This window comes from Calonectris borealis, chromosome 1 (genome assembly GCF_964195595.1).
Source record: "Calonectris borealis chromosome 1, bCalBor7.hap1.2, whole genome shotgun sequence".
Taxonomy (NCBI): Eukaryota; Metazoa; Chordata; class Aves; order Procellariiformes; family Procellariidae; genus Calonectris; species Calonectris borealis.
In genome coordinates, this window is record NC_134312.1 from 30,640,321 (window position 1) to 30,664,999 (window position 24,679).

General features: G+C 37.6%; 1 protein-coding gene across 1 annotated transcript in view; it reads left to right on the forward strand.

Annotated features, from left to right (window-relative positions):
• The window catches only part of DOCK4 (dedicator of cytokinesis 4), a 262,203-nt gene that overhangs the window by 63,478 nt on the left and 174,046 nt on the right, over positions 1-24,679 (forward strand). The window lies entirely within an intron of this gene.

The following is a 24,679-nucleotide window of genomic DNA, read 5'->3' on the forward strand; positions in this document are numbered from 1 at the left end:
ATTTACTATTTTAACAGTTTGCAGTGTCCTGGTTAAACCACGACACCAGTAACATGTTTAGTTTGCTCTGTACGTATTTGTCTTCTGCTGTTTGACTATGTAGTAATTATAAGTTGTAATGGGTAAATTTAAAAAAATTCTCAAGATTTTCAAGACTGATTAGAGAATTTTGAGTGCTGCTTTGAAATTTTTAAAGGAAAGCCTAACTATTAAAGCCTGATGGATCAGCACTTAGTGGAAATCAGAACTCCCTTTAGGTGTCCCATCCTTTGTTGAAAGTCTTGGTGTATAACTTAAGGAAAGATATGGAAATAAGTGCATAAGCAGGTAGAACAGCATGTAGAATAACTGTTATCAAAAGTTTTTTGACTGGTAAACTACTATCAGCCCTTAAAATTTCTCACTAACGAATGAAAATCTTTTTTGTGACACTGATTTGGGAACACCACTATTTATGGTCTCCTGTTCCACCACTGGTATGCAGACCACAGTTTGTGAATGACGGATATGAAACTGAGAGATGGTTAGTGAGCTCCATAAGCCTTGCTTATAAACTACTGCTAAATATTTCTGTTAATTTGTTACTTGAAAGTAAACTACTGTGTTAGTTTACTCTTGATGTATCAAATCCTTTAAATTATTAAATATGCCATGATTTGTGATATTATGCTCAGGCAAGCTCTATTGCTTATGTAATGTCTTTCACTTTGAAAACACTTTATGAATGCTATACGCTGCTCATAGTCAAAACTCTAATGGTGATGTGGAATACATAATTGCAAATAGTAAGACTCATGCTACTCGCATCTGATATTATGAAGTGGTGTAGCAAACATTTTTAGCTTTCTGCTTGGACCAGATAGTTTGCCATTTTTATCTTTCCTATGCCATGCATTGGTATGTGCAGTTATTTAGATTATTAAACAGCGAAGTGACTGCCTAAAGCCTGTCAAACCTACTTTAGCACTAATTAGTTATTTTTAAGCTTACATGTTTCTGCATTGAAGGACAGGATTTGGAATGAAGGATTATGCTTAATCCAGGTGATTTTTTCCAGCTATTCAAGGTCTGAAACAGCACTGTATTGACTAAAATCTTCCATAGGGCTCTATTATGTAGTAGGAAGTAGCAGAGACATGCTGTCTCTACCGCATCCATTTTCCTGGGATTAGTAAACTGATTTCTCTTATTAGAAAGACTCAAATGTTGTGCAACATGAAGTACTTCATGTCTTATTCCTGCCTTTAGAGATTGATATAAACAGATGCAGATTGGTTGGTTTGTGAGCAGAATTGTAAATTGTATTTCAGTCGTGGTGAGATTTGAAGATTGATTGAAGATGGTGCGGTAACACTGACACAACTTGCAGGTAATGCTGTACCTGCTAGGTATCGCCAGTACCTTCTGGTGTGTAACACTTCATCAGCATTCCAAGAGTCTACAACTTTCTACTATAGTAAAAGCTTTCTGCTAATACAACCAGATTTATAGATTTTAAAATAAATAATTTCTCTATGTGTGTCTGAAATCTATTTATTTAAATGATGTATTAAATAATAAATGCGTTTTGTGCAACTCTCTCATTGGCATTGCGTGTTACTACTGTTGGTTAGGAGGATGCTTAGAAATGCTTTTCAGGTATTTCATAAAATGGTAGCACTATCAGCCATAGAGTTAAAAATATTATTTTTATATAAGTAATTTCTTTAAATTATGGAATTTCGGCTTGGCTGTTTTGTGCTGAAGACAGGTGAGGACCATTTTGTGTGCCAGGCTGTCTCCCTGAAAGGGCCTGGTTGTTTGGCTGACAGCTGAGCTAACCTAATTCAGCTGGAAAGTAGGACAGAGTTCAGTTGTGCAGATCATTTCTTGCACTGAGTTATTGACTGCATTCGCTGCCTCTTCCCTCAGAAATTTCACACTCAGCAAAATCAAATGTATGTGCAGTGTCCAAGGCCCATTTATCAAATCAGAAAAGTACCTGAGGTCTCAAAGATTTGTTCAATACAGGGAAATAAAGTGGTAGCCTTGTATTTCAGTACTAGATTTCCCATAGTCATTTTGATTTCCGTTCTTCAACTGCAGGAAACAATCTAATGTTTACTACAAAGAATGCTATTTGCATTTTATTCTTTTCAAAATTAGAAGCATAGGCATTTAGCAGTATGGGTCACAGTTTTTAAATTGTGTCCTCTGATGCTTCAGTTGAATGCTTCTACTTAATTTTTTAATAGGAACTAAAGATTTTTGTATTTAGAGCTCACTAATCAATGCATTTTTTTAAAATGCAATGCCAATTTATCTGTTTATTGTTTTCCTAGGTATTGTGTCAGTCTTTATCCATTTCTATTTGCTGGAGATTTAAATAACTGAAAATTTTATTTCATTATGCACAGGGCAAGTGAATACTCTCTCTGTAATACAAGCCTTCGTGCTAGGCTTGTCTGACATGGGAAAGCTCCCTGGGAATGCAAAGAGCTTACTTGATCTGCATATGTTTAATGGCTGAAAACACAGAATTTCTTAGTGACACACATACTCCCCTAAACATTGAAGAAAGCTGTGTTACTAAAATTTTAATGTCATGGGGTTAGAAAGGGACTCTCTGTTCTGAGAAATACTACTTTTTTTTTTTTTTTTGACTTACCATGTTAGGGAATTTTTATATTCCTTCTCAGGGAGAGCTTTTTTCCATCATGTATGTCCACATGAGGAAATAAAGTTAGAGGTAAGAACACTTTTTCTTTTTAGTTTGGGCCGGGTAGACTAGGTAGTCCAAAAATAGATGTCTCTAATAGTAGAAACGTGTTTTGCTTGTAGTGGTTGTTCAGACAGGACCAAGAGGAACAGAAGTGCTTTTACGACTTTCAGTATTGGGGTTATATTAGCAGTTAAAGATGCAGATTCCACTCAGCTAAATGCTGTAACAGCACACAGAAATATGTAACTGCAGTAAGTAATCTCTTTCCTCTCCTACACTCTCTTGTCTGTCTTTTTTTATTTCTTTTCTATGAGATAATGTCTGGGAACTTAAGACTTGCAATATTGTGAAACAATTGTAATTGAGGCATTGGGGTTTACTGCACTAGAAAAATGAAATAAAAATGATTTGCTGCATAGATATTAATGTTAGCTATGGAAACCCGCTCCGCAGAAGTGTCTCTAAGGCGGGTAGCCGTTAATAATGCTGAGCTTTGTGATGATTTGGAGAGGGCCTTCTCTCTGCCTGCCAGGGGAGACAGCATGAGGATTAAAGCATAACTGCCAAATGTTTCATAGCTTTTCTCCTTCAGATTTTATGCAAATTCCATAATGGATCAATTTGCATATTCCCAGGTAGTTTGCATATCTTGTTTAAACTGCATGGTTTTGTTCTGAAGGTTAATTTTAGTAAATTAGGTTTATTGTTTCAATGTAAGATAGTGGTGGGACAAGTCTGTATTTCTCTGTTTATGCCTCACCTTGATCCTAAGGGCATGGGTTCTTTTTGAGCAAGTTGACAATTTGGGTTTTTGTTGTCTGGTTTATTTTTTACTGTTCTGCTAAGTGCTAGACACTGCAGGGAGTTTGTGCTGTGGCAGTCACTTCTGAAGTCCATTTGCTCAGGAGGTGCCACCGATTACCCAGCTGAAGTAAACACTACTGCTCACAACACACTGATGTGTGTGGGCCTGCAATAAACGTTCAGTTGAAAGAAGTGATGTTATAGCACTAAAAATGCAAGTTAATGAGGCTCACCTTCCCCATCAAATGGTTGAAGGCAGAGTCTGCTGCAGGTCTGGAGCTTGTGGGTTGACAGTTACCTTTGATTTATGGTGAAGAACAGTCTGGTGAAAACCCCGCACAGCCATATAAGTTTTGATGCGGAGATAATGAAAGCCTTGGAATTGAAGGTATGGAGAAGGTTTAAGTAGGATTTAGCTCAGCTGTATTCTACACGAGCCTTTCAGGATTTGTTATGAACTCTGTCTGTAAACCCTATTTTATTTTGTCACCTAGTATCTTCTTTCTTGTTTCTGAGGGCTCCTGAGCTATTTGTTATTTCAGTTTCTCATCCTATTTGTCTCCCCATAATTGCTTGTAACTAGTCTTACTAGCCTCTCCAAGACTCCCGAGTCCCGTAAAATGATGGCCTCTAGAATCGTCTCTTGCTTTGGATGATCTGTATTGAATCAATATCAGGTAGCGCTGCTGTACTGGAAAGTGCTGCATGAGCTGTGCAGCTTTTATCAGCCCTCTCTCGAGACACATTGTGTGAGAGAAAAACACTGGGGAGAGAGAGAATTTCACCTGAGGGATTGTGGAGGTTGCTGGAAGATGGCTGGCATCATGAAGCAAGAAGAAACATCTAAGATGCTACAAAGAACAAAACTCTCTGAGGGTTTTTCCCAGCCACTGATGGCTAGAAGTTAAATGCAGAATATTTGAACTCAACAACACAGCTCTTTCCAGTGGGATATATGCGATCAATCATCCCTGGAAAGTGCTATTGACTGGTATCTTAACTAGACTGAATAAAACTCTGTTGTGTACTGCAAGATGTTATTTTGCATTGATAGAGGAATTCACTAATGACCCAAAAGATAGCTTTTATTTCTAACTATTGTTCACTTAAAATGCAGACCTAGAATGTTAATTTTTCACAGAGGAGTAATTTGGGTAGAAGAGAAAGCAAGACTTGCTTTTTTTCCCCCCAACTTGACTGCTGGGCTGTGTAACAGCTCAGTCTTTGTAGAACTGTATCAGTGGGGATTTCAAAATGTACAGTTCTTTGTATGCTAACAAAAAGGTACAGCTCCTCAGTGTCCAGCTCTATGGGAAACACCTTGTTACCATCCTGTGATTTTTTTGTTCCTACCTTTTCATAGGTACAACTTACTGATTGTGTGATGGCAGGGTGTGTGTGTGTATGTGTGTGGTGTTGGGGCTTGGGGTGGTTTTTCTTTTTTTTTTTAATGTTTGTGGGTTTTTTTTGAAAAGGAAGTTAAACTTGAATGAAACTTACTACTTAATGGGTCTGTTTTTTATCGGACTCCTAGCGAATGGGTTTGTTGCTTTAATCTTTCAACTTCCCCAGACTCAGCCCATTGCCAAAATGATGCAAATATTTACACGTATCTGATAAAAGCAAAAGTGAAGGACCTTCTGCCTTCCACTTATTGTATATATGTGGTATTTTGGTTCTGTTGATGGTTTTTAAGGGATAGGCATTCTTTTCATGCGTTTTCTCCCATCCTTGCCTTAAGGTAATACATGCAGTCTCCCCTTTTGTTACTTTAATTTTTAGTCTTGCAGGATAGAGAGTGCAGTTTTAACTGTAATACAATGAGGTGAAAGGTGCTTCTGTTTGGTTGCCATGCAAAGCTGAAATCTGGAGTCCAGATGTCTGGTTTTAGCTCTGTTGCATACTGCTTGTTGGAGTTTGTCGTTCAGTCTTCTACTTTTAATAGAGCACTGATTTTATCCCCATCCCTGGTTTTTAGGGGCTATTTTTTCCACAATAAGGCTGTGCTTATGCTTGTTTTGCGCTAATGCAGAGCATACCCACACTTTCTAGAAATTTTTACTTCTACTTATCTTTAAATGCAACTTAAAGATTTTCTGGAGACACTCATTATTTGCTTTTTACCCGCAGTCTATCCTACTGTGTTTCAGATGACAAACGTAGTTATCATTTATTCTTTCATTGTAATTATGTAAGTTTTAATTATGTCTTCTTACTTTGATATATGTAATGTATGGCTATTTTTTGTTGCAGTATGTGCAAGAATGTGCAGATCCAAATAGCTTGTATTTTATCTTGAACTTCTTTTGTCCACAGAATACCTTTTTACCATTTATGTTTTGATTTTCCTTTGTGAGGGGTTGTTTTGGGCATATCTTTATGATTTCCTAGGTAGCCTTCAGTAGTTAGACTGCTGTTACATCCTTGTCATTTTGGATACCACTACTGCCACCAACGGTAGGGTCTACAACCCAGGTAGATGAACTTGAGCAAGATGTGGGGAGTGCTGTTAATTCTAGTGGTTCGTCAGAAATCCCCCTTTCTCTCTGAGAGCAGGGCTCAGGCAAAAGACTCTGTTCTAAAGAAAACAAGAGCTTCAGGCTTTATTTAGACAAGTCTGTCTTCATTTACATAGAAGTTGTATTCACTGTAGTCTCATCTGAGCTGGGTACAAAATGTACAATTACATAGCTTTTAAAGGAAACAGAATTTCGTGGGAATATTGAATAATATTTTTTCTTCCTCCTTTTGAAGATCAAACAGATTACCCTTAACGTTGCTTCTGAACATGACAACAGGCAGGAAGACTGTAAACATAGTAAAAGGGCTCTTCAGAATTTATTTGATAGTTTTGGGGTTTTTTTTTATCCTTTCTTTTCATGCATGGTTCTGAACTGTAGTCAGAAACTCAGTTTGAGAACTCAGAATAAATCACAGCATATTCAGAGTGGAAGGGACCTCAGAAAGTCTCTAGTCCAACTTTCTGCTTGAATCAGGGTCAGTTGTGAGATGAGACCAGGTTACTCAGTGCTTTATCCAGATGGTAGCTTTGAAAACTTATAGTTAGGGAGACTGCACAACCTTCCTGAGCAACCTTTTGCACTGCTGGACTGCCTCATGGTGACAAAGTGTTTCCTTATATCCGCTCAGAAGCCAGATATAAAAAGTCTAGGACTTCAAAAGGAGGAGGAAGAAGGAATCTGTCTCACTTGCATTTCCTACCTCCATTCTTCTCATCTGTAACTTTTTCCCCCTTACTCTTCTCTTTAGCCTCTATTTTAATCTCAGCTCTACTACCTCTCCTAGTGTCGCTGATGTGATGTATCCATTTCCTTTGAATGTCTCACAAGCACTTCTCTTTAAAAGTTCGTAAAGATGATGACAAAAGTAACCGTAAAAGGAAACTAAGGTAAAGAATGCTTTACTTGTAGCATTATATTTAAAAACTTACTGCATCCTTGACACACAAAGCCTGATACAGATGGTAAGCAAAGGAATACGCTACGGTTATTTTGCAGTTTTTCTTTTCTGTTTAAGGATAGCATGATATATGTTAAAAGTGTATTTGAAAGATTATGCTACCAGAAGCTACTATGTAATAAACATTTTTTTGAGAAATGTTAAAATATGATATTCTACAAACTGCTTCAGTAGGAAAAGTGCAACAACATGCATACAGGTATTTATGATTTTTTTTTTGCAATTTTGGTAGCTTAAAGTTTTGGTAAGATAAGTTTTGGTTAAAACATATTTTTTTTCTTGTAATATCCCAGAGTTGAACCTCAGTTTTGCACCTAGAGAATATTTTATGCAATTAATAAGAAAGATACTGTTTTTTGTTAGAATAATAGTTGTAAAATTAGGAATCAGTCTAATGAAAAATACCAAAGTATGCAGAAGGAGGTTTCAAAATATGATTACATGGAATTCAGTGGGTTATTCGAATATTAAAAAGTTAAGATCTGCCTTGAAAAAAGTGACCATGGATTTTATGTCTAAAGTCTAATGAATTTTAAAACTAATTGTATGGTATAAAGACAGAGTTCCTCTGGACGTAAAGTCAATACGTTGATCTCTCAAGGGAACAATGCTGCAATCAGTGTTATTACATAGTTTCATCCATGATGTAGTGGAAGGCTGTACAAATAAGGTCATATGGCCCAACATGGTGGTCGCTCACTGCTGTTCACATTAATAAAAACACAGTGAAGTACTACTACCAGAGTCTCAGACCAGTAGAGCCAGGCAGAAAACACATAAATTAACTTGCACTAGTCAGTTATATTAAGAAAAAAACAACTTATTCAAACACTTTTCTGACTTAGAGATTCCTCATTTGGAGGCTGGGAAAATTATATTAGCAGATTTTGGAAGTTTAGTGATAGCATATCCTATTCAGAAGAGGAATTTAAAGCAAATGGGGTTCTTCAGCTGTTTTGAAAACAGGAAAAATGTGGAAAATATATCCATTGAAATGGTGATTTGCCTTCAGACAGAGTAGTGTTCAATTCTAATGTCACACCTAAAACTGAAGCAGCCTAGATTAGTGAATCTAATCTGTTCTGGGTCAGAAATCAAGTTAAAATGGTTGTTTATAGATTTGTTAGTGGGACAACATGAAATGATAGAGAAGCCAAAAACTAATTGGGAACTGAAGGGCAGTTTCATTACCCAAATGTGTAGATGGTACTTTAGATAAGATGCTTGCTGATCATGTTGTCTAACTTGAAAATCTGGAGATTATCCAGAAATCTAAAAAAATTGGAAACCAGTTCATAAAATGTCATTTACTTCCAGGAATATCTTGAATTTCTTGTAACAAGTGGTTTGATAAATTAAAAAGTTTTTAAAAGTCTTCTGTAACAAATCAGCTCACAGGTGATTTAATACAGTTGAATACACTGGGCAAATCATTGTATCTGGTTTTGTAAAAGGCAAATTTAGTAAGTGCCTGTGGTCCTCCTCATAGTGTAGTAAATTATGAATAAACTTGCTATATGAATGTACGTTTTTTTTTTCTACTGTTTTCTTTCTACAAATCTGTCAGCATAAAGAATAGCTGCTTTCAAGCTTTTTATCCTGAGCAAAGGTCATTCCTAGGAATGAATGTGCTTTTCTTGATAAGATGTGACCTACAGAAAGGGGATGAGAGCTACAGGCTTTGTTTGGGGTAATAATATTTAATACAGATGAAAAGCTTTCTTTCTGAGGATGTATAACTTATTAAAATTGGAGTAACCATGCATTTTTCTTGTCTTCTGGAATATGCAAATTAAATGCACTGTGTTGTAGTTAAAATTTAGTTACCTAAGTCATTGAGCTGGGAATTGAAACTTAAATTTTCTAGCCGAGGAAAAAGGAACAAGAAAGTTACACATCTAGAATGCCGTGTATGTATCTTTTTCAAAAACACGAGCCAGCCAATAATGAGTTGCTGGAAACCCATGGATGGTTGAGGAAAACTTTCTTATGAAGCACAGAATGGAAAGTTAAATTTTGCTGGTTTTCTGTGTGAAGAGAAGGGTACTTAATCTCATTCAAGGGTACATACCACGTGATTGCCCAAATGTTTGTAAAAATGCTTGTTATCCTGGAAATGTATAAATGCTACCATTTCTTAATAATATCTAGTTTCGGTGAATTTGGATGTCTTGCTTACTCGTTAGAAGCAAAAGAAAGAAAATGAAACTTTCCCTTGATATGAAGACAATTTTGGAAGTAACTTGGAAAATTTTGAGTTTCATCAGTCACCTGAGCTGAGCAGCTTTGCAGTGGAGTATGAGGCAGATATCTTCAGCTTTATTGATGCTTAGCATATGAAATACATATATTGGTCCCTTTCTCACAATTTTCACAGCAAAATTTATGCTCAAAACATCTCGGGGATAACGTTACAGGATTAGAAGTGCATACAGAAGGGAACAAGGGTCAACAGACTTAAGAAGTAAAAAGTACTGAACTCTAGAATAGGGGAAATTTGCCATCAGAAAGCCAGAGTGGTAAGTGGAAAATGTGCATGCAACTCTGTCCTTATCAGCACAAGACATACCTAATAAAAGATTAGGTGTTGTCAAGCTGTTTAAAAAAGAAATCTTTTGTTCTAGGCCGATACTTATATGTTTAAGCTGCAGATAAACATTTGCTGCTCTGTATTTCTGGTTTTGTAACAGATTGTTCTGTGTGTGCAGTGATTTCTGAGGCTCGAGTTAATATGCTTATCCTCACTGCTGTTTTGCAGAAGCTTTTAATAAACTTTAAGGAGTGAAGAAAGTCCCTTTGTACTTCCTTGTACTTTTGGGTTTTGAATAGTCAATGTCTGCTTTTGTTCCTTTGTTAATTGTTAATATTAATTGCACAGACTGGTCTTCCATTTGTTGAACTCTGCTTTGCACCTCCCAGTTTTTATCTGTTGACTGTTGCTGAAGGTATGTTCAATAGGTGTGTGTGATAGGTGTTTGTGTAGGTCTTGCTATAATGGACATGTATAGCATGTATAATGTGTGATTTACAGGATACATCATAGTTGCCTATTTTTAAGCAACTATGATGCTTCTTAGTGGCTTTTAATGGTGTTCTCTTGCCAGACCTCAAATTTTTGTCTTTTTTTTGGGGGGAAGTTGGGGGATTTTGGGACCTGAGAAGAATGATACAGTGAAATAGTTCAGGTTTCTATCCATTTCTTGGTCCTTTGTTATGCAGTGAAGGAACTTTGTGTTTCATGAGTAAGGTAGTTATTAAGTGAGGAATTCCCCCAAATTACTTTGGTCCCAAAATGGGTTGTTAAATGGATTGTTACCTCGATAGCTACACCTTAGTTTACTAATAACTGCAGGGTATGTAAGGTATTTGAAGTAGGAACTTGCCATGAATACCCTGGTCAATTTAGCAAGGAAGAATTAAAAAGAATTTTTATGTTGCATTTTATGGGAGCTTTGCTTCTGCAACAGGTGAGCAGCAGTGGCTGCAATGCTGAGTGAGCAGAGAGCCAGTGGATAACGCAGTTGGGCCTTTTAGAGGGAATGGCCCATGTGCTATATTCAGGCTCCCATCTTCAAGCTCAAGGGTGAAGAGATGTACATCTGCATTCTTATATTTAATGCCTATTGCTTATATACCGTGAAATACAAAATATGTAATCCACTTGTGTTTCTGTCGAAAGATATAAGCAAGTAACTTTCAAACTCCTCTTTATTTGTGTGAGGCTCACTTTCCATCTTTCACTTACGTCTCCAGACTTCGAAGATTGGTCCTGGGTGTCGTATCAAAATTTAATGGAGAGACTGGCAAATATGCCAAAGCTGGAAATTAGGAAGCAAAATCGCTTGTTTTGCCTATGATATCCTCGTGTTTATGTCTGTTACTTTAAATTAGTTGGCAAACTCCCAGAATGTTTCAGGTTTGTTCAAAAGTAATACAGCTGGGTGAAAAACTGTAGCCACAGACATGGTGTATATGTAAGTGATAGTTGTTATAGCAAAAAATACTGGTAAACTAATTTAAAAATGTTAAATGCTTTATTCGTTTGCTACTTTTAGTAGCTTGATCTCACATAGGCTGCTTTGACATGAATTCTACCAGTAGTGACCATGCCTTTTGTTTGTTCCAGGTATAGTAAGAATGATGCTCTGTTGTACGTCTGTCAGATGAATGAAAAAAGTAGTAATTTTAGAGACTCACGTTTTTGACCAGCTGTTCAACACTGGATTTCTGGATAAGCAAACACTTTGAGCTCCGTTTAAGTGAATGAGCAGCCACTCCTGGGATTGATTCAGATTTCTCTTGTTCCTTCCTGAACTTTTAAAGCTGTTCAGATACATTTTTATAAACAAAACCAAACATTCTTTCGACTCCTGTGCTATGCATATTGTTCTGTTGACTAGCGTCTTCTAGACATTAGAACCATTTCTTTGGGCTTGTCTTAACTGAAGGATTGTTGCACTAATAAATACCTTTGTAGATACTAGTTGATGTTTGTCCCTTAAAATAAAGTAGTTAATTGTTTTGTAATTGCTAGTTTGGATGCTGCTGGAATGTTTATTCTGGGCTACAGATATTTGCAATTTACTCTGGCATGTCTAGCCTGATCCCTAGGGTAAATTGCAATTCTTCAGTTTGGAAAAAACCAGATTGGGATTGCCTATCTCACTTTGACAGTTATATTTATGGCAGTGTAACTGGTTCAGTCATCTTGAGTTTAAAATACAGTGTAATGTATTTTAACACATGCTTAGAAAAGGGTATGGGGGCGGTAACTGAAGAAATACATTGTCATCCTGTCGTGGTTTAACCCCAGCCAGCAAATAAACCCCACGCAGCTGCTCGCTCACCCCCCGCCTCCGGTGGGATGGGGGAGAGAATTGGGAGGGCACAAGTAGGAAAACTCCGGGGTTGAGATAAAAACAGTTTAATAATTAAAATAAAATGAAGTAGAACAGTAATAATAACAATGAGAACAACAACAATAACAGAATATACAAAGCAGGCAATGCACAATGCAACCGCTCACCGACCGCGTGTCACGAACGGGGGGGGGAGCCCCCCCCCCACCTGGTTTTTCTACTGAGCATGATGTCACATGGTACAGAATACCCCATTGGCCAGCTGGGTCCACCACCCCGGCTGTGCTCTCCCCCCCCCCTTTCCCCCCCCCGCCCCAGCTTGCCCTGCAGGTGGCAGGGCATGGGAGGCCGAAAAGAGAAACCAAAAGTATCCCGGTGCAAGCACCGCCCAGAAACACCCAAAGCATCAATGGGCCATCAACGCTCCTCTCATACCAAACCCAAAACACAGCACACCCCCCAAGCTACTGAGAAGAAAATTAACTCTGTCCCAGCCGGAACCCAGGACACATGCTTTGGGACTGAGATACTAATGCAAATCTTGGGGGGGGGAGGGGGTGGCTGTTGGTTGCTGGGGGTTTTTTGTTAGTTTTCATTTTTTTCCATCCATGTATCCTAAACTATGTAACAGCCAGTTACACTACAGTTACCTTGTTACCTTGACTGTCTTTCTGGAATACTTGATTTGCCTTGTTTTTGTAGTTGCTTATTCTGAAGGGAGGTGGCCAAGTCCCACCACTAGTGTAAGAGTAGGACAGAGGAGCCTGATAACTGCTGAGGATGAGGGCAGGAGGCTTGTTGTGGTGGGCTCAAGTAATCAAAGTGGAGCTTTGTCACACCTCTGGGCTGCTGGCACTCATGTGCTAAAAAAACAGTACTTCACAGAAGTTAACAAGCACTTACCTGCTCATGGGGAAGAGAATCTCAGCTACAATAATTCTTCAAGTTGAAGAATAAAAGTCCATGTTTATCACAGTATCTCTGTGATTATGTAAGTTTTCCTCCAAAATAACACTTGTATTGCAGCCATGGTTGGGAAAATGAGTCTACGGGGGAATCTAATGCCTTGTGGTCAGCTTCAGCAAATCCCAGAAGACAGGATGGGTTGTTCTGCCACTGGGGTCAGTGTGCTGAAAAGAGCTGGTTTCCTATCTCGCTTCCTTTGTGGGATTTGTGCCCATAGCAACACCCATTGGCAGCTGTGAGATTGCAGTGCCACTGCTGCCCAGCCCTCTGCAGTACTGCTTCTCTCGGCATACTGACCTAGAATACTGCCCTAGATCTGTTTCAGAGGATTTCTTTAATTTTCCCCTTCTAGCTTGTCAGAAACCCCCTCAGGATGTTAAATTGGTTGGTAGTTGCAGTGTGATAAATTGGCTGCTAATTAGTTTTTTCTAGAAACATTAGTTCTTACCTTTTAAATTTTTTTTTCTACCCTGCACTTGTCCTGACACTTTACTTTCTCTAACACATCAGAATGTTAATTAATCTTCTCAATTCATCTATTTGTGTAAATACAGATCCTGTAGGCTACTGTGTTGTTTCCTATTAAATTTTGGCTTTGTACAATTGTAAACTAGCCAGTTCATTGACTATCAGCAGTTGCAAACATTTGTGGTGTCCCTCCATCACCAATTTTTTGTTTATTGTGGTGCTTTTGTTGTCATAAATCACAACACTGAGGCTTTCATGCACAGTAATTAGTATCAAGTCACTTCATACTGAAGTCCTTAACTGTCAGATATGAAATGCTGTCTTTTTTTGGCCTGTGCCTAAACAAGAGGCATAAATAATGCTCTGACATAGGAAGGGATGCTGATGGCTAGTCAGAAAGGGCATTCACCTTTGAAATGGTCAATGTAATCCAGAAATCATAGCAATCTGCTGCTTGTTTAATGGCTTACATGGAATGACTCTTCTGGTCTCAGTCCCATTCTCTGAGGACAAATGACCACATCATAAAAAAAAAACATTAACACTTGCTGATGTCCTTTGAAGAAGTAAGTCTGAAAAGCCAACAACTGAATGCTTTTTTCAGCATCTCCGAATTCAGCATCTCTCCTCTCTATTAAGATTTCAAGTTCTTTGTAGTTTCCTTTATGCCAGCAGATAACCTTCTCTCTGGATAAATATCAAAATCCAGCTGTGTGAGAGCTGCTAGGCTTGTGTTAGCATTACTGTGTGTCTTTTCAGTATGACAGTGTGCCTTAGAGTTTCTTAGGTTATGGTAGACTCATCTTGTGTTTCAGCTGCACTTGCCTAGTGAGGGTTATCTGTATGCTATCCTTTCATGAAAGCGGGGTCCTGGAGCCACCTCTGATTTGGCGGAACCACTTGCGATCTCAGAAGAACTCTGTCCTGAGAAGGTGCTGTTCTGACCTTGTTGGCACTGAGTGTTTACAGTTACCTGTCTAGATAAATGTTATATTAAAAGGATATTAAAAATATTTAAGAATATGTATGTTTCCGAAAGATTCCTCCACCTAACTGCTCCATTGCTCACAGATAAAAAGTTTCTACATTTCCTCCCTGCCTCAGTTTCCTAGCTTCTCTGGTGCTTGCTTTCTTTTGCTTGCATTAGGGTCTTTGAAAGGCCCATTCTTATATTTCCCCCTACCGCACATCACATCAATTCTGAATCGTTGACACAATCCCTTTGTCCTTCTCCTAGGAGAGCTCCCTGGTAGAGGAATAAGCTCCCGTCTTTCTCTCTCCTGCAGAACCTTTCTGTGACTTCCTCAATTCCTCAATTCCTTCACTTCCTTTTGCTGCTTCTTCCAAGTCACTCCATCTCCACCCACCTGAGACCAAGATTTGCAAGAATCTGCATTAATAATTGCCAAAAATGATTACGTCTTGGAGTTTTTTCCCTTTACAACAAACTTGGTCTGGTTTCCACAGATAGAAGTCATTAAAGTTTAATGATCCTTGATTCCCATTCCCCACCCAAAGGCCAGTTGGCTAACACACGTCACCAACCTCTTAGCAATGGAGAAAGCACTTGTGATATAACATGGGCATGGATAGACAGATACTCTAAACTGTTGCGCTTCATTTACTGAATATTTAAAGCTTCATTAAATAGCGTTAGGAAGTTTTGTTCTGGCACCTTAAGGAAGATTTGGGTTTGGAAGATTCCCTTACATACAGCTACCTTGACTGCAAAGCAGGCATCTGAAAACATGACTGTATATTGACAATAGAAGTGAGTCTCGTACTGTGTCTCTTAAAATGTAAAGAACAAAACACAAATTTTAAGACGCATGGTTTTGCCTAGTCACTGTATTACATCCAGTATAATTTTACCTACCATAACCATTTTTGTTTTTCCTTTTTGTGTCAAAGCCCCACAAGTGCACTGTACTTAAATCTGAACACATTGTTTTTAAAAAAGGGTGTAGAGAAATAAAAGGAAAAAATAAAAGCTGCTTGGCAGGAGTTAGCTAGATTATTTCCTGGGTATAATAATGTAGAATAAGATTAAGATGCTATGTTGAGTGCAGTGTTGGTGCAGTAGCATCTTGCTTTTAACTGGTGATATCATGAGTGTAATGCTGTATTCCCAGGGTGAAATCTGAAACATTGAGCTGGAAACAAAATCTCTAGATACAATAACTGTCTATCAGAATATACCTTTCAGATTTAAGAATGTGATTTGAGAAACTGCTTACAAGAGTTTTACTTATAATGAAGAATTTTATCCTCAAGTGTTGGCCTTCCCTTGGACAAAACAAAACTGTTTTGAAGTTCTAATATCCTAAATGTCCAAGTTAACTCACTGAATATAGGGAAGAGACAAATTTCACTTACTTATTTAACTTACTTAGTGTTAAGTGTTAAACATGTTAAGTACTGAAAATCGTGATTACAGTTTGTAGTGTAAGGAAGCCAGACACTTTGCAGACTTTTTTCATTCTTGGGTCATTTTTTCTTTGTTTTGCCAATAAGCATAATTTTCAGGATATGCTGAACATTAAGATAAATTTTACTTACAAATGTTGCTCACAAAGAAGTAACTGTGGTATTTTCCTCTTTACTTTTCACAAGTACATACTTCAATTGAAATTTGTTCTAAAATACTTCTGTGCAAAAGTTAGATTAAATTCTCCATTAAGCCTGAGTTCTGAGAGTATAATTTAAAAAAAAAAAGTTTATAAATATATCTATATTTTGAACTAGGACTTCTATATAATGTATTCAGTTTCTTTAATACCTTCTAATCATACAATTTAAGATAATACTGAGCAGCTGTAAATCACTACTGAAGAAAAAATAAATACTGAAAAAATTCTAGATCAATTAGAAGTGGTCTAAAAGCACATGGTTTGTCATTAATACTTATTTTTAAAGCTGTGTACATAAATATTCCTCTGTTTGCAGAGACAATGGATCCCTTTGTAGTTGAGGCTTGGTCAGAATCAAGGAGGGAGGGAAGAAGTATCAACTTTGCAAGGAAGGTGATTTCCATACTATTACCCCTTAGTCTTTGCTTTCTGCCAAATTTTGTTAAGCTTGCTGTGACCTACTTTAGAGTCTTATGATGAGATTAAGAATTCTGGTGAATTCTATGTTGCAGGCTACAATAGTTTTAGCACTTGCGTTTACATTGCCACTTTTGTTTTACTGGGAATAATACACAGTTTCTCATCGTAAGCCTTTGATTAAGTTCTTGATTCGTTTTCCTTTACTGATTCTTGTTTTTTCTTTGTCTGTTTGTTGGGCCTTTTTGTTTGTGGGTGGTTGTTGGGGTTGTTTGTTTGTTTGTTTGTTTTGTTTTAGGTTTTTTTATTATGTAAGAGAATATTTTCTTGTTTTCATGTTTTTATATTTCTAAGTTATACCAAGCAAAATATTGCAGCTGCAGGTTCACACCGGCCATTCCGGCTGTCAGCTTTACGTTTCCAGGGCAAACCCAACTGGAAACATTTGTCCTGTGCCAAAATTTTGTAAGTCATTGCCAGAGTATTCCTTTTGTCACCACAGCTATGACAAGGTCTGGTAGTGTCTTTGCTTTTCTGGTCTTAGTTATACTAGAAATGTGAGAAAAGCAAAACCCACTCTGACATTTGGGTATTCTTGGCTGTATGGCAGAATGTAGTGTCTTGCAGAGACACTGAAAGACCTCTCTTGGATACCAAAATTAAGATTAGATACCTTTGTGTGGTGAGTAGGCATGAGTTAATTAGTCTGCTGAGAAATGGGTATAATGTAGTATATATGGGTATAGTGTAGTATATTTTACGGTTGGACTCAAGGATCTTAAGGGTCCTTTCCAACCTAAGTGATTCTATGATTCTAGTAGTGGCTATTTTGCCACTTGTGCAGCTACTTCCAGCTACTTAACTAGAAATCAGCGTATGTAATTCTACATGGGTCCTGTGTTGTCATTTATGAATAATCCATAGTTTTGAAAAGCATTAATAATTTTATAGTTGAAAAAAATGGAATTAAGTATGAAGTTCTAAATTGCAAAAGATATGCTTCCAAAGATGGGAAGAGTTTTCTTTAATAAGGGAGGAGTCAAAACTGGAAAGCATCTCATTCAGTACTACCCTAAATTCAGGAGGCATGAGATAAAATACATCTATCTGAATTGCCCCAGTTTTGCTGTACTATACTTTGGTTAGGTTTTTTTCAATAATTTTGGAATAAATTAAGTATTCTTTAAGTATTATTAAAGGGAAGAAGCTTACCCTAAAACATAAAAGCCAGAACACCGTTGTCCTGTCACCTAATTTTGCTTCCCAGTCCTAGCCGTAGAAGTTTTAAATAAGGCCAACGTTGATGAAACCAGGTCAACCCTGAAGATTTTATGTAAATCCCTAGTCCTGATGGAGTACGTTCATAGCTCAGAAGCGTACCTGGGCAAAGCAAGGTTGAATCATTAAGATGATTTTTTAGTCTTGATTCAGCATGTATTTGCCCTACATTACAATAATTCCATTAATCAATTTAGTATTTGTAATGGAGACGAATCTCCACACTTACTGTCAGGCCCTTTCTGTGTCCTGGGTACTACTGTGCTGCTTTTACAAAGGCACAAATTAAAGATCTCTTCAGCTTAACTTTTAATTCTAATTCATCCATCACTGATCACTCCTTTTACTGGTTGTTGCTTGCTATATGCCAGTGTTGGTGGTTGTTTCAGTCCTTAAAAAGAAAAAAGGAGGGGAAGGAATTGAAACAGTAAAATAGAAATGACAGGGCAGATGAAAATAAGCACATCTGATTTCATAATCAGTACGCCAACTTTTTTTCAGAAAAGTTGAAGTGTTGGTAGGGGTATTTCCAAATAAAGTTCATCGTTTGTCTCTTCTCATGTCAATCCAGCTGAAATATAAAGTCTACAAATTCCACAACATGTACTTGAGCAAGAATATTCTGTTTCAGCTCGCTTGACATCTCCAGTTCTTTTGGAGACCGAAAGCATAAAACCATCTAATTGCCATACGTTTTAGAAAACAAGTATGAAAAGTCGTAACACTTTACTTCACTGATTTTGCTCATATATAATTTCCTTTCTGTGACACTTCAGTGATTTACATGCAAGCCTTCAAGGACTAGGTAGCATTATGTCGGTCACATAATGGTATCTCTTTCTGGCACAAGTAACCAAACCACCAATGAGTGTAATTATCATATCCGTTAACATTGCTGCTGGTTGGAACTAATGAATTTCAGTGCAAGCCCAGCAGTGATTGTTGGCTGACCTTTCAGCTAATCCTAGTGAAGTGGAAAAGAGATTCCTTTTAATTGGGATGGTAATTTTAGAGTTAATAAACTGCATATTTTTTATAAGTGAGTTGAATATACTATATTTAAATTGTTTAGGAAAGTTAGAAGCAATGTTGCAAGCCTTGGTGTGCCTCTTACTTTCCTCTTCCTCCCCAAGTTTAACTGCGTATTGGGTTGCAAATACTCTCCTACTCCATAAAATGTCATTTTCTTTGATTTGGTCTCTTCAATTTGCTGTTAGGAAGAATAAACCTAGATGTGTTATCGGTTATTTACACACCTGTAATAGTTTTAATTAGTGAGTAGGATTATGATATGGATCAAAAACTGCTGCTGAATTAAATCCAAAACTGTTTATTCATGTGTGGTACTCCCAGTGATTCTATATTTGAGTTGGTATCTCAACTACTTAAATTCAGAGGTCTCAGGCAAATGATTTTTTGAGAGAGGGGAAGGGAATAATGCAGAAGTACTAAATCATACAGTTGTTTTAAAGCCAGATAAGTAAGAAAAGTTACTGTTGTTTTTAAAGTATGTTTGTGCTTAGCCATCGTCAGATTCAGCATTTGGGTTGGCACTAAGCAGCTGATTTTTTTCAGTGGTTTTGAAAATCTTTTGTTTAAAAAGAAGAAATCTCCATGTAGTAGACATGCCGCATGATGTTCATCTTACAGTCCTAAGGGCTTGTTTTGTTCAATTTTAAAAACATCCTTGCAGTCTTCTGGTCATTTAATTTACTAATTTTCAACACCTGTATATTACTACTTAAGCTGAAGTTGGTATCAGAAACTGCTTGGTGGAGTATAGGAACTGAACAACTATCAAGCTGGATCAAGCTACAGATGTCTCATACCTGTCCATTAATCCTCTGTTGGGAAAGTGTGTAAGAAATAAGGAAAGTATAGATTTAACCATAGTTTTTAGAGACTAACAAAGCCAAAGGGTGCATTAGGACTGTTGTACTTAAGTCCTCCTATATCTGTAACCCCTTTTTAAAACTTCTCCTATTTTTGACCTTCACAGAGTTCTGTGACAATGATGTTCCATAACTTGATTGTGCCTTTGTGAAAATATTATTTGGTTCATTTCAAACCTGCTGCCAGACCATTCGTTCCTTTAAGTTTTTATGCTTTGAGGAGAAGGGGATAATAATTCCCTGTTCATTTTCCCATATTGTTTGTGATTTGCATACCTTTGTAATACCTTGTCAGTTAGATCTCTTTTCCAAGCTCAGTTCTTTACTGCAATGGCAGATGATGCATACCCCTGATGAGCCTTCCTGTCTTTCTCTAACCAGAACCTGTTCTGGTTCTTCTTGTTCTGTTTATTCCAGAAATGTGGAAGAGAGTTTTGTGCAAGTGGGGGTTTCATCATGGGTTTTGGTAGTGGCAGAACTGAGTACTGCAGCAATTGGTTTTAAATAAGCTTTGGAGCTTTGAACATATTATACATTGGTTTTCATGTGTCACTTGCCACAAGCTGACTCTGATTAAGCAGAGTGTTGCTTATAGCTTAACTGTAGGTTTTTTGTTTGCTTGTTTATTGTTATGGTGGCAGCCACAGCTGTTATCTGAAGCATTGACCTTTGAGATAGAGTGTAGGATAGGGTAGAAGTGGTCCTCTTGATGCAGATAAAAACTCTGATTTATCTGCTTGGAGTGTCTTGCGCCTGCTTCTGTGGGTAATGTTACTGCCAGACTCTGAAAGAAATTTTTTCTTAGGCTAGATTGGTGGGAACTGTGGTTTCTTCACTTCTTTTTTTGCCTAATGGATTCCTGAGCACCATCATTGCTGTTGGGCAATACTGCTTTCTTCCTGCAGCACGGTACAGCTGTGACTTGGTCTTTGAAAGAAGAAAACTGGGTATTTAATTGTGGTAAATGTTTTTTATCAACATTTATTTAAGGAATAAATTGCTTTCTGAGATGTTAGTGTTCATAGCAGAGACAAAAACTTCAAATAAAGGATTCCCAGGGTAATTTGCAACAATTTGTCTTTACTTTCTCTGTGGACAGTGCAATTTTGTGCATTAACTGCAGGACACTGACAAGATTCTTTATGGTACAGTCACATATGTAATTATTGCTTTGGGTTTTATAATTGACAATGGTAAGGTCTGGGTGATTTATTCCTGCCAATTAGTTTCTGAATTAATGTGTCCTTTCTAAGGATGTTCAAGCAAAAAGCCCAGTAAATTGGGAACCAGTTTCTGAAGGCAGATGTTAAAAATAAAATTTTTAATGGCTGTGCAATGGAAAAAATCCATTCACGCTCCACTACCTGACCAAATAATTTGTTTAACCACATGCGTATCAACCAAATATATGATCACTTAGTAAATGTTCATTTGCATAGAATTTACTTATTTGTAGAATCTCTTTTTGCAAGGGGTCTTCTGCTCGAGTTTCATATTCTTGTTTCAGAACGGCTTTTCAAGCATGGGAGGAGAATACAACTTTGTCCTCTCCTTACCTCAGATGCTGGATAAATCCCATGAGGCCTTTATTATTCTATCTGGATCCCCAGGAGGCTATTAATTGTAGGGAAAAAACCGCAGTATTTAAGAAAATGAATGATTTTATATTAGTGTAATAATTATATCAGCTGTGTGTGATGTGACGTGATGGCTCTCTTGATGAATTGTGGCACTGTGGCCAAGTCTAGCCCTGGAGTTGCTGTTTGTTTGCTGGCCCTCCCTGGGAACGCAGTCCCTTCCTGGGCATCAGCCTCCTGGGAGGAGGCTCTGCTCTTCTTTGCTGCTGGTTTTGCCTTGATTTTCGTTTCCCTTCATTCCCTGCCTTGTCCATGCTCCTTTCAAGTGAAGTTTGGCAGCTTCTTTTCCTTTAAGTCTGTGAGTTTTGTACTTTGATTCAGTGCAAAACAAGTACATAATGTTGCTTAATGGCGTGAACAGTGGCCAAATGGATAGATTGCAAATCTGCTTGATTTGAGTTAGCTTATTTCAGCTTTGTTCCTGACCTGCTGGCAGACACCGGGCTGACAGAAGTGTTTTTATCTGTCTCTGCTCATTTTTCTTATTTACAAAATAGAGTTTTTACTTCTTGTGGGGTTTTTAAGAATTTCAGGGAAGAGTCCTACAGGTTCTTTTATCTGGAGAAGGATGGGAAAACTCCTCAATACTAAAGGAAAAGAAGTACCTGTGTCCAGTTTGCCTGGGACTGCCCAGTTGCTTGTCAAGACCTTGATTAGTTTCACTCAGGAAGTGTTTCATGGTGCAGGATGATAACGTGTGTCTCCCAGTACTAATTTCTTAGAAATACATCACTGTTTTCCATGCTTTCCTGGACCCGTGGTATCCCAAACATCTTCCTAGGCTTCTGTGCCAAATCTCAAGGAAGGGGTAAGGAGAGAATTGTTACAATGGCAGTTATTTTTAGTGACTCTCCCAAGGTGTTAAAAGCCAAAAGAATCATCTTGTGGAGTACTCGTACATAAAAAGATAAATTTTCAGATGCAGCAATGAATCGTAATACAAACATTTAAAGAGGACCGTTTGCTCACACACTTCCTTCCCCCCATCACATCAAACAGAACAATCGCCTCCTTGTCAGCAATCTTCATTATCCTGATTGGTTGCATAGACTTTTCAGAGACATTTTTCTCATGCTCTTGTGAGCTTTTATAAAAGACTTAAACTCTCTTCACCCTTGATTTTGGGGTAACAGGCACTGTTAAGCAAGCATGAGCAGAATGTAAAGGTTTTGATTTTTCAAGCAGATCCTACAGTTGCACTTTCGAAAGTGCACCGTAGCACCACAGAGATATTGTTAAAAGTATACGTCCAGATAGTTTTTTTTATTTTTCAGAGCTTTGCTTAGGAAGAAAGTGTGTGCACTTATTATGTTTCTGTTTGGTCATACGTTTTAAGATACTTGTGGGATTACGTTAAATATCCCTGAAGTTTTAACTTTACGGAGATCATGGATTAGCGATGAAACTCTGCAGGGCTAAATACACTGAATTCTGCTGGCTCAACTATTGAAATAAGGCTGAATAGTGATTCTTTCCAACCATTAAACTTAATAAACCAGCTTAAAGCCAGAGTGGGATTTTAAACTTGCGTTCATCAGTCTCTGAGGATTTTCATAGGAGAAAGTAGTTTTGCTTTATTAGTCCCAATAGCTGTATTCCAGTGTATTTGAAACACCTCTCAGTTACACTAGATCAAGAAAGTTCTGCCTCATTTAAGATAAAAATCATGTGCCAGGGTACTTGTAATCATTGTCTTCCTTAGTTGCACTTAATTCCACACCTTGGCAAACTGTCCTGTCTTTCAAGAGGTTTTCTGATACTGAGTTCCTATCTACAGAGAATTGGCTGACCTGTAGGACAGGCTACAGAAGCTCACAATTGCAGTTTATTTTTAATGCTAGCTAAATTGCACAATTTGCTTATTGCATAAGTTGGTAGGGTTTTTGTTTCATTACTGAAGAAATGACTACTCATAATTAAAACTATATTCCAATGATCTTTGATGTGCAGCAAAAAACTGACATTTAATAAATACGCATTGTAAGTAGCAATGTGGTTAAGGCTCGTAACTTACAAAAGCAGAATAATTTCTTGATTTATAAAGTGCTAGAGAGAACACTGCAGGTAGGTTAAAGTCAAAATAAACAGAACTCCTAGTGGTAAAATGAAAATACTTAAATTTATAATGAAATGGTTGAATGTCAGAGAAATACAGATTACTAGGAGACTAAAACTCATCTGAAATATAATGATACCAAACAAGCTGAAAAGTAATGGTACTGAAAATTCCAGGGTGTGTTGATTTGTGTGTGTGTGTGTGTTTGAGTTCCACTGGTTTTCCAGCGATGTTCTTTTTATTGTCTTCCACCCATGGCAGATCAAGTACGGACTTAAACCCTGCTCTTCCAAAGGAAATAGAAGAAAACTGGGCAGTGTTTCATCTATAAGGTCATTTGATGGACCTGTCCGTTAGAAAAATTTTACTGTGGAAGATGGGTGCTCTGTCTCTTTTGTATTAGTGAAGAAGACTTATGCTCTTGGCTTCCTTGAATGCCATTTATTACTTAAATGGGAGTAAACAGTGAAATATTAAGGGGAAACCAGTCTCATTTGCCGAACTCTTTGATACCAAACACATGGAGTTTCTCAGCTACTGTATTGTTGTCTAACTGTGTTCCCCTTGGGTGGCCCTGATAGTTGGTGAAGAGTAATGCTGCAACTTGCACAGTAGTCTTGTTTTCTTTGCAGTTCACAAGGCTACAGCTCTTCTGAGCCTGGGTTTGCATGGTGCTGCTTGCAGTTTGTTAAAGGCTGTGAAATTATGTCCCCCAAGTTCAGAGCAGCATGTTGTGTTATAATGCTTTCGGAGGAGGAAAGAGGAGAATGGGGAAATGTGTGGTCATTAGACTTTGGACCATACCCAGTGTTCTCACATTAAGTCAGCATGAAATTGTAAGGACATACTCATCTATTCAAGGCCTACTTTAAAAAAATTGTCTTTGTATTTAATTAAGTGTTTTCTGGGAGATATTCTGTGTCTATAATTATGTGAGGCATTTAATTTTTCCGTTCAATTTCTGCTGTCTTCGTAGGGATATGACAGGTAGCCAGCGAACCTTCCGGCATATACAAAAGTATCACCATGGATCTGGATTTTAAATCATGTAGAACTTTGTGTCTCTTAAATTTAACTTTTTGGAGGTTTTGATGAGCACAACCTCATGCTTTGATGAGGTCCAAAATGCACTGAAGAGTTGTCATGAGATCTGGTATGTGCGATCACAGGGCTTTGTTGGCTTTGATGGACCTCAGATGATGCACTTGTGCTGTGAATACCTGAACCTCCTTACAGGAAGTTTCAAAAAAACCTGGTGGCTTATTTGATTTTAATCAGAAACTTTGGTTCCCTAAAGGCTATGAATGAAATATGAAGACTTTTTCAAGTTAAATAGCAATAACTCTGTTCTTTGATCATGCTATTAAAAATTAAGGCAATTACTTAACAAGGTTTGAAAACGCTTAGAACTTTGGAAATACTTAGTCTTAATAAAAGTCATAGTGAATAACATAGTTATTTTTAACTAAAAAAGGTTGTTCTCATAGATAA